Here is a 16,167-nt window from a genome sequence, read left to right as displayed (position 1 = left end):
CTCTGTCTCTTACCAAGAGATGTCTCCTCATGAGGGGGCAACTACTCTACTCGTATGTGAGTGTAAGGACAGATATTTTGAATATAGTTAGGGTTTATGCTATTTTAGTAAAACAATAGTTTTTCTTTAAGACCCATGTCTTCAGTAGCCCTCCTGTGTAGTTGGTTGTTTTCATTATCGGGCATGATTGTCCTCTTGTTGAGTGGGTGTTAAAGTAGTTGTTGGTTAATGGCAAGGTACGTATGCCACTACTACATTCTAAGGATTATCATGATATGCTGGTTATCATATCGTGTGCTTCATGTGTAAATTGCTCAATCTGTCATATCTTTACATATTCATGAGATACAATATGATATTACATGTGTACATGGATAATTATCAGGATATAGGGGTATTTTTTTTTTTTACAAATCTACTCTAAAATATACTTACATTAAATAAAATGAATTTCAGTAAGATCTTCAGTGAATGACTATACATTCTGGGAAGTTTAACACCTGGGTAGGGCTAACATTCATGTATGAAGCTAAGAGAATGTACATCCAATCACAGTTTATAGTGGGTTTCTTATTGCCAATCTGCCAGTCACACGGAACATGTCATTACGTCACTTGTGCAGGACACTGATTATTGGGGGAAAGGAAGCAAGCACTATATCCTCAGTGGTGAGTTCCTTACAACTTTGGAAGAATTCCACCAGACAGCCTAGACAGTAGTTTCTGTAACCATGTTAAGGGAAGCAGACAACTCTCTTGAGGCCCAGACACACTTTCTTGCTGTATTATGTTGTTCACCATCTACAGTGGGTAGTTAGGAGGGTCTTCTTTAGGACAGCATGGTCACAGGACTAGGACAATCCCAAGGGGCTGACAGGGAGTATGAGGATGGGAGGAGGACTACCTCAAGCTGTTTCACATCAGAGACAACTGTGACAAAGTCCTCAGAACTTAGACCTCTTCTCTTATCATCTGGCATAGCTTTTGATGTATTCATCTACTTTGTCCTGAAAGTCCTCATGTCCTTCAAATGATGTTCTGCAGCTTCAATATTCAGTGGATCATCAAAATTCAAAAGATCAGTAAATAAAGAGTTTAATCCCCAAACAATATCCTTTAATGTTCTTGTGGGAGCCCAGCCAGGGCTGTCAATTGAATGTTCTCTTGGTAAACTTAGACGTATCTCCCCTGTTTCTGTGATGTTGGGGTGCCAGATTCTAGTCAAGCATTTCACCTTGGGAGGCACCATGTTGTAGACATCGGGAACTTCAGTTTCAAACTGAATTTTCTAGCTTGGTAGTAACCCCAATTTGGGCTTGCAGTCAGCTGAAAGCAATGAAGCTTATTTGGATCAGGAAAATGTACTTTGCATGTACAAGGTAAATTAGCTTCAAGTTCTGCAACCTCTTTAACAATCAACTTGTCTCTCACAGAAATCCTCCAAGTAGAGTCAGATGTGGAGACTGATGTCCAGGATGCTTTGAGACCATCATCCTGCTTCAACTTGCTTGCCAGCATTAGCAATACTGCCACCTTTCTATTGAGCACCGCAAATCAGGCGAGGGGAGCTAGCACCCAAAACCATGCCAGGCCAGCAGCTGCACTGAGTCACGCTGGCCTTCACAGCCATACCGGCTACCAAGGGTTAATTTCTAATGGGTGTCATTGTATTTGGAACAGAGTCCTCTCTTTGAACTATTTGAAAGTATGAAATAAATCATCATTAAGAATAAATATTACCCTACTGTGCTAGATCATAAGAATGCCTGTATCTGATGTCCTCACTCCAGTTCTTTACTTGATTTAGTCTCCTGAGATGACTATTATACTTTCTACAACTATGATTTGTTTCTATATAGATGAGATTTTAGTATAAATAAAAAGAAAACTGAATCCTTCTTTTGTGTTGCTGCTCCTAATGTCTGAACAGATGGTAAATTGGCTTACCAAGTTGTTGCTGAATTCACCTTTCCATTTTGTGAGTCAAAGAAGTTTTCCTATGAATTCCTTGAGCGATCTTCTGGAAAATTATATATTATTGATAAAGCTTTGGCATAGGATATTGAGTTAGGTCTATTCTTGCATTTCGCTGAGCTCCTAATTAAGCTAGTTTATATGAAAGAACTGATGTACGAGACTTGGAGTTGAATGTATTGATTTGCATATTGATTTTCCTTGAATCTGGTGCTTGCCTCTGTATATCACACCAGAACAGACTCTGCTGTGTTTTGATAAGAAAGATAATTCAGGCTGTTGGGTTTATGGTTTAGGCTGTTAAACTGCAAAATAAAGTGAAACTTGTCAACCATTTCCTTTTATAGCTTTGGGAAGAAGGGTTCAGACTAAAGTGAAAGTGACTGAGCTGCATGTTTACAGGAACTGTTTATTTACTTTGGATTAAACAGCAGTTTTTAATCTTTAAATTATCCTCAAATAGTTCCATAGCAGTATGACTCTTCAATATACTCAGACTCCCCTGAGAAGCTTGTTCTAACAAGTTACTGGACCCTTTCCCAAATTTCTTATCCACTTGGTGTGAGGTAGGTCTTTATACACACATTTCCAAATGACATGGGTTCTTGCTCTTTGGAGAGGTCAGACTTTGAGACTGCTGTTCTAGAGTGGTCTACAGTTTGTGTTTCATGGTACATAATTACAGTGTATAGTTGATGAGGAAGTGGTAAATGTTATCTTGACATGTTACTTAGAAGTCTCTTTTTTCATGGCTATACTAGAGTAGCTGTAAGACACTTGGTCTCTATGATTAAAAATGTTTAACTAGCAATACTAAAATGGGTTTTATTGTGACATTTTCATAGATATCACTGTACATGTACATATTCACCCTCTCAAAATACTTACTCAAAACTCATGGTTTCATTTGGAGTCATGGGCTCTATAGTAATATACAGAACACAGGTCTATGAGTCTTAGAGTTTTATAAAGCTTATCTTTTGTTCTCACTATATCCAGTTTTATAATGACAATACTTTTTACCATGCTGAAGGTCTAATTTTAAGGATAGTATTTTCTGAGAATTTTGGGTCTGCATGACAGAATCCTTTCAACTTCCTTCTGGTTCTTAGCCCATATTTCTCCATAAATGGCTACATCAGTTATATTTCTCTGTGAATGGCTACATCAGTTATATTTCTTTGTGAGTGGCTACATCAGTTATATTTCTCTGTGAATGACTACAGCAGTGATTGTTCTCTTACTCATCTAAACCTGAACATCAAGGCATACATTGTAAAAGTTTCAGTTGCCGCATATTGTTTTCAACTTCTGCATGTTCACATCTACCAGTCTAGGACCACATGTTGCCTAACATCTTGTATTTGCATACCAAAAAATAATCACTTACTGTTCTTTTAAAAAAGCAGCACAACACAAAATAAACAAACCAGAAGAGACTTTAAAATGTACAATGCACTGACTGAGACAGAAGCAGATACTTACACCCAACCAATGGACAGAAGCCAGGGAACCATGTGGTTGAATTAGGGAAAGGCTGGAAGAAGCTGAGGAGGAAGGCAAGCCCATAGGAAGACCACCAGTCTCAACTAACCTGAATTTCTGAGATGTCTGAGACACCAAGCCACCAAACATGCAGCATACACTAGCTGATCTGAGGCCCCCGACACATACACAGCAGAGAACTGGCCTCAATGAGAGAAGATGCACCTAACCCTTGAGATACTTGAGGCCCGAGGGAATGGAGAGGCTTGGTGGGATGGGGGTGTAGGGACGTACAATTGGAGATGGGGTAGGAGGAATGGGATGAAGAACTGCTGGAGGGCACAACAAGAAGGAGATAACAACTGGACTGTAAAAAAAAAAGATTAAAGATAATAAAAAAAAACCTGTAGCATACAAATAGGAAATATGCCAAGCTTCGTCTACCATACTCTTTTAGAGAAGGTACATGTATCTCCATTAAGCCTTCATTAAGGAAATAAAGGATTAGAGAACAGGAATCTAAACAAAGACAAAGACAGTAAAATTTGTGTACTCTACTTTTTGAAAGACAGTTCTGACTCTCTTACATTTCTGCTTGTGTCTGTATGTTCACGTCTTGTGAATGAATCTTCCAGACTGATTTTTTTTTCATGGTTATTCACTTGATGGCTAGCTTTGGATGACAGAAGTTGTGTTGAGCTAAAGCAGGTGCTATTACTACCCATTGTAAAAGGTTTTAGGCCCTAGTCCTGCATTTCTCTTCCATAATTCAGTTCAAAGCATGTAAAAATACCCCACCCCACTACCTGACCCTCCCTTCTCGTTGTGCAACTGGGCCTTAGGGAGACGATGCAAATGTGATGATGCCCTGACACTTGCTGTGAATAGCAAACTCTCCTTTTCCTCTCATCCATTAGCCATACATCTTCTATCAGAATTTGTAAGAGTCCAGTGGACTTAGTAACTTCCTAGTTTTATGTATAGAATATATGAAGCCCTTCATAGTTATTGACACTCTTTTCTACAGCTGAGCACTTAGCATAGTTCAGTTTCTTAGATGGGGCTCTTTTGCTATATTATTTTCTTGTGGAAATTATTTAAATTATTTAAAAACTCCTGGGAAATTTTCTGATTTCACATTCTACACAGTCACAATTTTACTTGATTTACATCTATTTTTCCACTGAATTTCATGACACAAAGCCTATCACTTTTTTTTTGGGTGGGGAGTATATGTGCATTGGTTTATGTGTATTTGTGTGTATGTTTGTGTATTGTGTTATATGTGTGTTTCTATGTACACATGTGCATGTGTGTGTGATGTTTACATGAGTATATGTGTGTAGATGTGTGTCTGTGTATCTCTTTGTGTGCATGTATGTATTTCTCTGTGTGCATCTCTCTGTGAGTGTATGTGCATGTTTGTGTGTGTGCATGCAGGCCAAAAGGCCAGACGTGGTTGCCTGGAGTCTTCTTCCAATTTGCTTTAACTTTAGTTTTTCAGGAAGAATCTCTCACCATAATCAAAGCCTGTCTACTTGGCTAGTTTGTCTGCCAGTGAGTTTCAGGGTCCTGCCTGTCTCATCTTCCTCACTAGATGTAAGGCACTGGACTTGGTACCTGAGTCCTGGAGATCTGAGCTCAAGTCTTAGTTGCCATACTGTACCAACAGAGGCATCTTCTACCATTGAGTACCTTCTTTTCTTTACTTCTGAAATGTTAGTTTCCCATACATTGCAAGAACTCAACACATATTTATTGATTAGTTTTGAAGGCACTGTGTCTTTTTATGTTAGCTTGTGTTACATGTTATATTCCTTGGCATGGATACTTGGCAGAGCGGAGCTGCATTGCCACTTTTTTTCAAATATATCCTGCTACAAATATATAACTGGTATCTTAGTCTACTTAGGCTATTATAATAGCACTCTACAGATCAGGTAGCTTCAAAGCAACAGAAGACAGTCTGGCCAGGAAAGCAGGTAGATCTACAGGGAAATTGTAGCTCTTTACCTATCCCTCCATTCCTCCAAGTCAAATTGTTGAGTCTGTAGTAGATTATGTACTGCAGGCTCTCTTCATTCTCTACCTCCATTTCAAGGGGACTAAGCAGATCCTGGTAGAACATCCTGCTTTTCTCCATCCTGTGGATCCCTCAGCCATTTCTTCCTAGCCCATCCCCATTTCTAAGTGTTGACTTTTGCTACCTAGAAACACACCCCCAGTGGCCTTGCCTATCAGGACCCTAAAATAATTTTCTGCCAGGCAATACAGTGGAACCAAAGGACAAAACACTCATTCAACAAAGATAGGATATCAGAACCTAGAATAGAAAACATCATAAATACAGATGCCTAAATGTCAGGATAAAAACACAACAAACAACATTTAGGACAGTAGATCTCCCCTAGAGCCCAGCGACAGTACTACAGCAGGTTTCAAGCATTTCAACATAGCCAAAACACAAAACAAAGATCTGAAAATAGCCTTTAAAATATGGCATGGATCCTTAAAGAGGAAACAGATTCACTCCTTAAATCTATGAAAATAGAAATAGAAGGAAATGAATATAAGAGTTAAAGGCTTGAAAGTGGAAACAGAATAAATAAAAAGCTCAAACTGAGGGAAACCTAGAAATGAAAAATTTAGAACTTGAGCAGAAACCTCAGAGGGAAGTCTCACCAACAGCATATAAGATATGGAAGAAAGAATATCAGGACTTGAGGGCATGTTAGAGGAAATGGATACCTTGTTCAAAGAAAAGTGAAAGATGAAAAAAATCTTGGCACAACACATCCAAGAAATGTGGGGTATTACAGAAAGACCAAATGTACAAATAATAGGAATAAAGAAATGAGAAGAAATCCAAGTCAGAAGCACAGAAAACATTTTCAACAAAATCATAAAAGAAAAATTTCATAACCTAAAGAAGATGTCTATCAAGCTACAAAAAGCATGCAGACCATCAAATAGATTGGATCAGATGACAAAAATGTTCCTTAAGCACAAAATAATCAAAATACTAAACAGGGAGAACAAAGACTATTGAAAGCTCTAAGGGAGAAAAAATAACATATAAAGGTATACTCATTAGACTCACAGCAAACTTCTCCATGGAGACTCTAGAAGGCAGAAGGGTCTGGACACATCTTCTACAGACTCTAAGAGACCACTGATGCTAACCCAGACTACTATACCTAGCAACATTTTCAATCACAATAAATGGTGACAATAAAATGCTCCATGATAAAGCCAAATTTAACCAATATCTAAATATCCATCTCTTTAGAAGGAAAACGCCAACCTACAGAGATTAGACATGTGTGTACATGCACACACATCAGCAAAATAACAAAAATCAGCATACACTGTTCATTGGTACCTCTCAATATCAGTCATTTCAATTCCCCCAATAAAAAGACACAGACTAATAGAATGGATTTGAAAACAAGATCCATCCTTCTGCTCCATTCAAAAACTGGATTTTAACTCCAAAGATAGATTTTACTTCAGAGTAAAAGGTTGGAAAAACATATTTCAAGCAAATGAACATAGAAAACAAGCTAGTAAAACCATTTTAATACCTGACAAATTAGATTTAAATTAACACTGATTGGAAGAAATGTGAGGGAAAAAAATCTAACAAATAATATTACAATTCTTTTTTTGTTACTTTTTATTCACTTTACATCTGGATCACAGAGAAATATAGACCAATTTCTCTTATAAACACAGGTGAAAAAATACTAAAATACTTGCAAATAAAATCCAAGAATGTATCAAAAAGATCATCCACTATTCATCTCAGAGAGGCAGGAATTGTTCAACACAGGTAAATTATGTAAGTAATATACCATATAAATCAACCAAAATCACATGATAATCTTATTAGATTAAAAAAATGAGCTTTGAGAAAAATCCAACACCCCCAATGATAAAAGTTCCAGAGAGACTAGGGATACATGGGACATACCTAAACATAATAAAAGCAATTTACAAGCCCATAGCCAACTAGCTTAAATGGAGAGAAACTCAAAGCAATTTTACTAAATTCACAAGGTTGTCCATCGTGTCTTTCCATATGCATTCAATATAGTACTTGATGTCTTTGCTAGGGTAATAAGAAAACTGAAGGATGGCTCTCCTGTCTCTCCCCATACTTGATCCTGCCCTTTCTTTTCCCCTCCCCCTCCCTTCTTACACTCAATTTCCTCCCTCTTTCTTCCTTCCAAAATGATTTTATTCCCCCTCTAAGTGGGTTTCATGCATCCACACTTGAGCCTTCCTTCTTGTTAAGCTTCCTACGATCTGTGAATGGTATCATGGGTATTCTGAATGTTTTGGCTAATAAACATTTATCAGTAAGTAAATATGATGCATGTCCTTTTGGGTCTGGGTTACCTCACCCAGGATGATATTTTCTAGTTCCATCCATTTGCTTGCAAAATTCATGAAGCCCTCATTTTTAATAGGTAAATAGTATATTATTGTGTAAATGAGCCATATTTTCAGTATCCATTCTTTGATTGAGAGAAATCTGGATTGTTTCCAGTTTCTGGCCATTACAAATAAGGCTGCTATGAATATAGGGAAGCATGATTCATTGTGGTATGGTGGAACATTTTTGGGGTATATTCCCAGGAGTAGTATAACTGGGTCTTCAGGTAGAGCTACTTCTGATTTTCTGAGAAACTGACAGAGGAGTGGCAGGATCAGGTAAGGGGAGAGACAGAAGAGATGCCCAGAGGACCAGAAGAATGAATCAAATTACTCGGCAGTGGAGGTTAGGGGACAGGTGGAATCTCTAGAAAGTCCTAGAGACCTGAGATGTGGGAGCCAACATCACCTTAAATAGAGAGAAACTCAAACCAATTCCATTAAAATCCCACAAGGGACAAGGTTGTCCACTCTCTTCATATGTATTCAGTATAGTACTCTGTACTATATTGTACCTGGTACAGTGAGTACCAGGACTCAATGGGGATGGCATTAGCTGAAATGCCCAACAGTAGGGAGATGGAATTGGAAGAGACTACCTCCAGTATATAAACATGGCTCACAGTCGAGGCAGGGGACAACCCACCAATCTTCAAAAATTTTAACCCAGAATTGTTCCTGTCTAATGAAAATGTAGGGACAATAGAGCAGAGACTGAAAGAAAGGCTACCCAATGAATGGCCCAAATTGGGATGCATTCTGACAGGGTCTACCAGCAATTGACTGTGACAAATACAGATATGTATAGCCAACCACTGGATCGAGGTTGGGGACCAACATGGAAGACATAGAGGAAGGAGTGAAGGAGCTGAAGGGGATTGCAACCCCTTAGGAATAACAACAGTGTCAACTAACCCAAACCCCTAAGAGCTCCCAGACTAAGTCCCAGAGACTAAGACAAAAACCAAGGAGCATACATGGGCTGGTCCGAGACGCTGGGCACATGTGTAGCAGAGGACTGCCTTGTATAGCCTCAGTGGGAAAGGATGCACTTAATCCTGTGGAAACTTGATGCCCCACTGAAGAAGGATGCTCTTGAGGGTGAGGTGGGGGTGGGGTGGGTTGGTGTGTGTGGGAACACCTTATCAGAGGTGAGGGGAGGGGTAATGGGGTGAAGATCTTGGGGTGTGGTTGTTGCCTGTGCCCTGGACAGCTCTCTGCCTGGCCCTACCTGCTTTTAGGAGTTGGGGGTGAGCTGGCACAGAAACAATGACACAAACTCTCAGGTAAGAAATGCTACAGCAAGCTCATCTGAGCACTCCTGGAAGCTCCTTTAATATCCTCCACCCACGCCCCCATTGGTTTCAATAAAGTATCTACTCTAAGCAGCAGTTCCTGATTGACTGACACTATTTGCACTAGCAATCCTTGGCCTCTCAGGCAGTCCTCAATTAGGCCCTCCTGCTGGAGATGCTTTTGCAGCTGCATGGCCCCCAGCATTTACAAAAAGGCAGCCCCACCATTCCTTCTACAAGGGGGAGGGGCTGGCAAGGGGGGAACTTTTGGAATGTCAATAACTAAAATAATAATAAAAAGAAAACTGAAGGAGATCAAGGGGATACAAATTAGAATGGAAGATGTCAACGTATCTTTATTTGAAGATGATATGGTAGTATACATAAGTGACACTAAAATTTTTACTGAGAAACTCCTAACACTTTCAGCAAAGTAGCTAGATAAAAAATTAACTCACAAAATCAGTAGCCTCCCTACATGCAAATGGCAAATGAATTGAGAAAGAAATCAGAGAAACAACAGTTTCCAGCAATAGCATCAAACAACATAAGATATCTTAGGGTAACACTAAGAAACAAGTGAAAGACTTGTTTGATAAAACTCTTAAAATATTAAAAAAGAAATTGAATATGATATCAGAAGATGAGAAGATCTCCTGTGCTCATGGATGTGTAGGATAAAGTAGTAAAAATGGTCATCCTACCAAAAGCAACCTACAGATAAATACAATGCTCACTAAGATTCTAACATTATTCTTCACAAAATTATCAAAAAACCCCTATTTTCAACTTCATATGGAAAGATATAAAGAAACCAGGATAGCTAAAACAATCCTGAACAAAATAAAAAATACTGGAGGAATCATCATCCTCAAGCCTAAATTGTACTACAGAGCTATAGTAATAGAAACAGTATGGTATTAGTACAAAAACAGATACATTAATCAATGTAATTGATTTGAAGACCAAAACAATAAATCCACATACCTATGGACACCTGAGTTTTGAAAAACAAGACAGAAATACACACTGGAATAAAAGATTTCATCTTCAACTACTGGTGCTGGTCAAATTAAATATTTTCATGTATAAGAATGCAAATAGATTCAAGTTTTCTTTGTGCATAAAACTCAAGTCCAAATGGATCAAAGACCTTAACATAAAACTAGATACACTGATCCTAATAGAAGAGAAATGTGAAATAGCTTTGAATTTATTGGCACATAAAGATTTTTCTGAGCAGAACGCTGTTAGTATAGGAACTAAGATCAATAAATAATAAATGAACTTCATGCATGGTAAAGAACACCATCCATTTGGAAAAAGCAGCAGAAGCCCACAGAATAAGAACAGATTTTTAAAACTCCACATCTGGTAGAGGACTGGTATGCAAAATAAATATATAAAGAACTCAAAAAATTAGATAGTAAGAAAACAAATAATCCAATTAATAAATGGGTCACATGTATGAAGGGAGAATTCTCAATGGAGGAATCTCAAATGGCTGAGACACACTTAAAGAAATGTTCAACATTCTTAGCCATGAAAGAGTACATATCCACACTGTCCTGAGATTTCATCTTACACAGGTGACAGCTCAGGCTGGTTAGGATGTGGAGCAAGGGGAACACGCCTCCATTGCTGGTGTCTAAGGACTTGGTCTAGTGCTGCTATGTATTCCAATGGTAAATTATGTATCCACAGACCTGGTTACCCCAAGACAAGTGAATTCTCACATATACCAGCTTTTGTTGTGCAAACCTAGATCCACAAATTATCTTTCATTGGTTAATAAAGATGCCTACAGCCTGAGCTGGACAGAAGAGAGGGTGTAGAGTAAAGGTTTCCCAGCTTGAGGGTTGGAGATAAAGACCAGGAATAAGGGAGGTGAAGGATGAACTCTCCATGGGGTCATGAGCACTGGCCATGAAGGCTGACCTATCAGAGCAGGAGTGGCTAGGCAGAACATGGCAAATGATATCATGGGAGTTTTGACAGGGAAGTAGAGAAAATGGCATACAGGGTTGATATTTTTTCAGCTCTAGTGCTTTAAAGCTCATTATAAATATAAAGGCTTTTATATCTTTTATTTGGGAACTAAATGATCTAAGTGGTATACAAACCACAAAGAGATATATATATATATAAATAACAAGGGTAGGTAGCAAACCCCCAAATAATATTTACTACAGCACTGGTGGAAGTGTAAACATGTACAGCTGCTGTGGAAATGAGTGTGGAAATACTTCAGGGAGATGGGAATTGATCTGCCTCAAGAATCAGCTATATCACTTTTGGCAAACACCCAATGGATGCTTCATCCTACTTCAGAGAGGGAATGAGGAGAGGAGTATGAGGTGAGATAGCTTAAATAAAAGGGGCATTTGAGGTATAGTGTGGAAATCTAATACAGTAGAGGTTTCCTAAAGTATGTACACAATATAAAGGAGATCTAAATGAAATTGGCAAGTAGTGGTGAAGACAGAGCTCCACTGGATAGCTTCTGTCACCAAATGAAGCTTCCAGTATTAGAATTGGGTTACATATAATTAGAGTTTTGGTCAAAGAGGTTCTACGGGAATTCCCAAACAACCTAGGCTGTAGCCAAAATTATGAATTCCTCTCCACAAACGGATACCAAGGCCCCATTGCTGGAGACTAGTCCATTGCCTACATAGCACCCTTATCCCTATGTTCTTGTGTCTTTGCTATAGGCAGGTATTCTATAGGCCACGAAAGGAAAAACAAAACCACAAAACCAGCCACAAACCCTTTCAATAACAATGGTGTCAGCAAGATACATGCCAGTGAAATGGTAGCACAAAACTTGTGGAGGAAACAATCAATATCTTTTTTGATTTAAGGCCTATTCCACACGATGGAATATGTACCTGCCACTGCTAGTGTAACCAAGAGTTCAAGACCGCATAGCCCCGGGATCTAAGATAAAAACAAATTCTACTGCTCTAAATAACAAACAAACAAACAACCACACATCAATAAAATGACTTCTAATAACATTCTATTATATTCCTGTATCAGTGCCTTGCTCAGCCACTATTCTCGTGCAGCAGAAGGGAATGAATACAGCTATTCACAGACTGACATAATGCAGAGTGAGAGATCTTGGACCATTCAGCTCTAAATGGGATGTGTCCATCAAATTCTTCCCCTCAGGGATTAGAGAACCCTGTAAAGAGAGGGCAGAAAGAGTATAAGAGCCAGAGATTATGGAAGACACCAAGCAAACAAGGCCCTAAATCAACAGGATTGATACACATAAAACATGCAGAGACTGAGGCAGCATGTACAGGTCCTCCCCCTGTCCACCCTAAATGGGGCCCTAGAGCTGAAAAGAAATGTTAACACATATCCCAATCCCTAATCCAGAAGCAATCTCTAAGCAGATACCACTTGCAAATGTGAATTTGATTTTCTCCAAGGGAGTCTCATTGGAGAAGAGGTAATCTCACAAAAAGTAGAAAAAGCTATTTCCAATCGATATATCATATAGTCTGATTAATTGTCAGTGGTGCTATAAAAGTCCTTTGACAAAAGATTATAAATATAGATTTATATATCCTTAAATAAGGTCTTCATGACTCTCTGAGTGTAGAAGGAGCAACTGTTGGCGCTTCTGCCCTGATTTTACAAGAACTCTGAAAAATTGGCTTTAAAAATAAAAGAGGGGGAACGGTACCCCCTCAGAAGGAGCCCCCCTGAAATACTCTCCATCATGCCTTGTTCACTTTTCTCTCTCTAAAGCTGAAAGCTCATGGCAAATCTCTTGCTGACCATGTTGGTGACCTCGGGCACCACCAAGACCAACAAAACTTTGCCACAGATATGGGGAAGGACCCTCATTCCCGTAAAGGGAATGCCCCAGACCCAGTTCCCTTATGGAGCCGAGGACTGATATGCCTGCCCAATACCACAGAAGGCACAGCTAACCGGCTACCATAAATATTAATGAAAAAAAATAGATACACTCACAAAGCCAGGCCCAACCATAAATACGATGAATAATAATTTACATCCAGGGAAGAGAAATCTCCCTGAGAATCCCCTTCTTTTTTCTTTCCAGGCAAAAATGAATCACCCGTGATGCCTGCCATTAGAAGTTCTAATCCAGATGGGCCAGAAGTCAGGATCCTCGCCCTTACCCTCACCCCCTACCTTTTCCCAGCTGCACAAGGTTCCCTGAAGCTTGGCAACTGCAAGATCCTGCTTGGAAACTGCAGATAGACTCAAAGCAGTGTACCATATCATCTGAAGAATAGCAAGGAGACCATAACTCAAGCAGTGTACCATATCTTCTGAAGAATAGCTGGTTGCAGTCCTCCTCGCCCCCACGAATAACTAGGGCCTGCCAGTCGGGTCAAGTGGCACCCAGACGTGGGGCTCGAGGCACGGACCCCTCTGGACGGACCCTCATTGAGAGGATGTGCGCAGGACATCAAGATTAAGCGAGACAGAGATCATAACCCGCGACCTGTCATCCACGGAACCAGGTTGATGCTGCCATCAAGAAGACGGTTGAAGTTCATTACCATCAGCCGAAAATTGAAGAGGATCCAGAAGTGACTCTGCAGGAGACTGACACAGCTGCCAGCTCCCCTGCCTCCCCCCTACGGTCGACCGCTAGACTTCCACGCCCTCCAGAAGGGTTCCTGGTATGCCTGGCTTTGCCCCCGTTTCTCTCGATAGAGAGCTTGGCCTCTTGATCACCACAACAAAAATTGGCTTTTTCCTAAACCAAGGTCGCCCTTGATATGGCCGCTAACATTGGGGAGCCTTCCTTTATGACAATATTACACCCCAAACTGACAAATGGTTGATAAATTGAACATTTACAGGGGACTAGGATGGCTGTGAGTTAGCCCAATGACGGGATTATTGTAGGTCCACTTCCCAGGGGCCCACCCAATGCAGCCGAAAAGGAGTGCGTGGTGCTGGGAGTGGGTGCAGCCTACATGGCCTAAGACAGGGCCCTCACCCTCCTTTCACCCACATCGGAGTCCCTTGACGTTGCCCATCGTCGACAGCCTAAAACCTTCGACCATCGATGTGACTCGTCTCACATCAGTGTTTTGGGGTTGTGAACTTGTGTAAGACCCCCCATAATTAGACATCCAAATTCAAAATTCACATAGTTGGGATTGATCATAAGATGCCTTCTCTAACTAAACAGAGAAGGGGGAGATGCCAGAAGCCAGGACCCTCGCCCTTACCCTCACCCCCTACCTTTCCCCACCTGCACAATGTCCTCTGAGGCTTGACAACTGCAAGATCCTGCTTAGCAACTGCGGATAGACTCAAAGCGGTGTGCCATATCATCTTAAGAATAGCAGGGAGACCATAACGCAAGCAGTGTACCATATCTTCTGAAGAACAGCAGGTAGATCATAATTCAAGGCAGTGTACCATATAGACCATGACATGTTTCAAGGCACAGGCCAAGAAGATTTTGTACTTTTCCACCACCTGGCCCCTCTTACCCGCTCCCCTTGTAAAACATGCTATAAAAAAGCATTTCATGTTCAAAAATAAATAAATTATATATAAAAAAAATAAATATACATTTTTAAAAATAAATCATTTTATTTTCTTACATTTCAAATGTTATCTCCTTGGTATCCTCTTCACCCCATCTTTCTCCCCTTTGCCTCTAAGAGGGTGATCCCCCACCCACCCACTCCTGCCTCACCCGTCTAGCATCGCTCTTCTCTGGGGCATTAATCCTCCATAGGACCATGTGTCTCCCTTCTCACTGATGCCAGATGAGGAATCCTCTACTGCATATGTAGTGGGAGCCATGGACTGACTCATGTACGCCCTTTGGTTGGTGGTTTAGAAAACCACTCTAAGTGTAGGCTGCATGACCAGTAATAGATGACCAGCAGAAAGCAAACTCAGTGGTTTCTTTGGAGGTTCCTTGTCTTTCAATGTCGTGTCTGGCTTTTTCCTTTTTAAGAGATTTTATTAAATTATTCTGTTTTACTTAAAAAATTTATACATATATCCTTTGCTTGTCCCTTTTCACACTGTGGGTCTTTTGCAAATATGTTAAAGCTTCCAGTTTAATGTTTTCATGGGATTCCTGAATATGAGAAGAATTTGGTTTTCACTTCTTGTGCCTTCTCGGGCTCTTTTTCTTCTTCTGTTTGTTTGTTTTGTCCAATTGTGTTGAATTAGTTTTTGTTTTTGTCTCACTACGTTGTATTGTATTTTATTATTATCTTTGAGAAGCCTGTCTGTTTTCTAATGAGAGACAGGAAGGGAGTAGATATGGATGGGAAGCAAGATGGGGATGAACTGGGAGCAGTAGAGGGAGCACAAACTATAACCAGGATAGATGCTGTGAGAAAAAACCCTATTCTCATAAAAACAAAAAACCAAAAAACAAACCAACAATAGGAAATTACTTCATATAGTTCTAGAGTTTGAAAATTGTGAGATCAAGACATTAGCAGGTCTCTACGAAGTGTCTGGGAAGGTCACACTTCCTATTGCATAGATGGTTACCTCCTATTCTCTTCCTATGGAAGAATAGCCTAGCTATTTCTCTGGAGTCTCTTTTGTAAGGACATAAGTGAAGACAATTTGACACTCATGGCCTAGTAAATTACACAAGTACTACATCTTAAATGAATGGAAGGCTTGAATCACAACACATGAGTTTAGGGGTAGTATTTAGTCCTTTGCAAATGACTTTTAACTCACTATTTCATGGTGTAGCTTCTGCTTCTGTGAACTATTCAAAATGGATGTCATATCTAATTCATTTTGAAAATCTCTTGCGTATTCCAAGCTACTTACTCTGTCTCTAGTGGAATGTTAAATAGCATACAAATACTGAAATGCTTATTTGATTTGATATAATAGTCTGTTTAGGAACCATGTATTTTAAGTTCTAAAACAGAACTACTATATGATCTAGCAAATCCACACTTGAATATGTATCCAAAATAATTTAA

The 16,167-nt window shown here is 39.7% G+C and overlaps 1 pseudogene; it reads right to left on the bottom strand.

The window, feature by feature from the left end:
- Window positions 1-967: 967 nt before the first annotated feature.
- On the bottom strand, window positions 968-15,019 carry LOC114639132 (annotated as a pseudogene).
- Window positions 15,020-16,167: the final 1,148 nt, after the last annotated feature.

The sequence above is a fragment of the Grammomys surdaster genome, unplaced genomic scaffold (genome assembly GCF_004785775.1).
Source record: "Grammomys surdaster isolate TR1022 unplaced genomic scaffold, NIH_TR_1.0 125685, whole genome shotgun sequence".
Taxonomy (NCBI): domain Eukaryota; kingdom Metazoa; phylum Chordata; class Mammalia; order Rodentia; family Muridae; genus Grammomys; species Grammomys surdaster.
The sequence above is the reverse complement of the archived record's forward strand: the minus strand, read 5'-3'. Positions and strand labels throughout refer to the sequence as shown.